This window comes from Schistocerca americana, chromosome 6 (genome assembly GCF_021461395.2).
Source record: "Schistocerca americana isolate TAMUIC-IGC-003095 chromosome 6, iqSchAmer2.1, whole genome shotgun sequence".
Taxonomy (NCBI): Eukaryota; Metazoa; Arthropoda; class Insecta; order Orthoptera; family Acrididae; genus Schistocerca; species Schistocerca americana.
Genome location: NC_060124.1, coordinates 289219580 through 289222079, shown reverse-complemented (window position 1 = coordinate 289222079; position 2500 = coordinate 289219580). Strand labels below are relative to the sequence as shown.

At 59.6% G+C, this 2500-nt stretch overlaps 1 pseudogene; it reads left to right on the top strand.

The window, feature by feature from the left end:
- The window catches only part of LOC124621080, a 6085-nt pseudogene that overhangs the window by 831 nt on the left and 2754 nt on the right, over window positions 1-2500 (top strand).

Sequence of the window (2500 nt, the reverse complement as noted above, 5' to 3'; positions counted from 1 at the left end):
CCCGGACCCGCGCCGCTGTTGGCTCGGGATGCTCTCGGGCGGAATAATCGCTCCCGTCAGCGGCGCTTCAGCTTTGGACAATTTCACGACCCGTCTTGAAACACGGACCAAGGAGTCTAACATGTGCGCGAGTCATTGGGCTGTACGAAACCTAAAGGCGTAATGAAAGTGAAGGTCTCGCCTTGCGCGGGCCGAGGGAGGATGGGGCTTCCCCGCCCTTCACGGGGCGGCGGCCTCCGCACTCCCGGGGCGTCTCGTCCTCATTGCGAGGTGAGGCGCACCTAGAGCGTACACGTTGGGACCCGAAAGATGGTGAACTATGCCTGGCCAGGACGAAGTCAGGGGAAACCCTGATGGAGGTCCGTAGCGATTCTGACGTGCAAATCGATCGTCGGAGCTGGGTATAGGGGCGAAAGACTAATCGAACCATCTAGTAGCTGGTTCCCTCCGAAGTTTCCCTCAGGATAGCTGGTGCTCGTACGAGTCTCATCCGGTAAAGCGAATGATTAGAGGCCTTGGGGCCGAAACGACCTCAACCTATTCTCAAACTTTAAATGGGTGAGATCTCCGGCTTGCTTGATATGCTGAAGCCGCGAGCAAACGACTCGGATCGGAGTGCCAAGTGGGCCACTTTTGGTAAGCAGAACTGGCGCTGTGGGATGAACCAAACGCCGAGTTAAGGCGCCCGAATCGACGCTCATGGGAAACCATGAAAGGCGTTGGTTGCTTAAGACAGCAGGACGGTGGCCATGGAAGTCGGAATCCGCTAAGGAGTGTGTAACAACTCACCTGCCGAAGCAACTAGCCCTGAAAATGGATGGCGCTGAAGCGTCGTGCCTATACTCGGCCGTCAGTCTGGCAGTCATGGCCGGTCCTTGCGGCCGGCCGCGAAGCCCTGACGAGTAGGAGGGTCGCGGCGGTGGGCGCAGAAGGGTCTGGGCGTGAGCCTGCCTGGAGCCGCCGTCGGTGCAGATCTTGGTGGTAGTAGCAAATACTCCAGCGAGGCCCTTGAGGGCTGACGCAGAGAAGGGTTTCGTGTGAACAGCCGTTGCACACGAGTCAGTCGATCCTAAGCCCTAGGAGAAATCGGATGTTGATGGGGGCCGTCATAGCATGATGCACTTTGTGCTGGCCCCCGTTGGGCGAAAGGGAATCCGGTTCCTATTCCGGAACCCGGCAGCGGAACCGATACAAGTCGGGCCCCTCTTTTAGAGATGCTCGTCCGGGTAACCCAAAAGGACCCGGAGACGCCGTCGGGAGATCGGGGAAGAGTTTTCTTTTCTGCATGAGCGTTCGAGTTCCCTGGAATCCTCTAGCAGGGAGATAGGGTTTGGAACGCGAAGAGCACCGCAGTTGCGGCGGTGTCCCGATCTTCCCCTCGGACCTTGAAAATCCGGGAGAGGGCCACGTGGAGGTGTCGCGCCGGTTCGTACCCATATCCGCAGCAGGTCTCCAAGGTGAAGAGCCTCTAGTCGATAGAATAATGTAGGTAAGGGAAGTCGGCAAATTGGATCCGTAACTTCGGGATAAGGATTGGCTCTGAGGATCGGGGCGTGTCGGGCTTGGTCGGGAAGTGGGTCAGCGCTAACGTGCCGGGCCTGGGCGAGGTGAGTGCCGTAGGGGTGCCGGTAAGTGCGGGCGTTTAGCGCGGGCGTGGTCTGCTCTCGCCGTTGGTTGGCCTCGTGCTGGCCGGCGGTGCAGGATGCGCGCGCCTGCGCGGCGTTCGCGCCCCGGTGCTTCAACCTGCGTGCAGGATCCGAGCTCGGTCCCGTGCCTTGGCCTCCCACGGATTTTCCTTGCTGCGAGGCCGCGTCCGCCTTAGCGTGCTCCTCCGGGGGCGCGCGGGTGCGCGGATTCTCTTCGGCCGCCATTCAACGATCAACTCAGAACTGGCACGGACTGGGGGAATCCGACTGTCTAATTAAAACAAAGCATTGCGATGGCCCTAGCGGGTGTTGACGCAATGTGATTTCTGCCCAGTGCTCTGAATGTCAACGTGAAGAAATTCAAGCAAGCGCGGGTAAACGGCTTGAGTAACTATGACTCTCTTAAGAGCCAGCACGGGGCGTTCGCCAGGGCGATCCCCTCTCCCCCCTCCTGTTCAACTTTGCGGTGGACTACGTTTTAGGCCAACTGCCCTCCCACATCGGAGCTCGGATCCTCGGTCGCAGAGTCAACGCTGCGGCCTTTGCAGATGACGTCTTGCTGTTTGCAGCGACCCCGAGGGGCTTGCAGTCCCTCATCGACGCAGCTACCGCAGCCCTCGCCCACCTGGGGCTGCAGATCAACGCCCGGAAGTGTTTCACCCTCGCCTTAGTCGCGTCAGGGCGCGAGAAGAAGGTGAAGGTGGACAGCAATGTCACCTTCACAGCAGGCAATACCACCATGCCTGCCCTGCGTGTGGGTGAAACCTTCCGGTACCTGGGGCTGCAATTTTCCACGGCGGGTCGCTGTGTCTTCAATCCACGTAGCCACCTGGTGGAGCAGCTTGACGTCATCT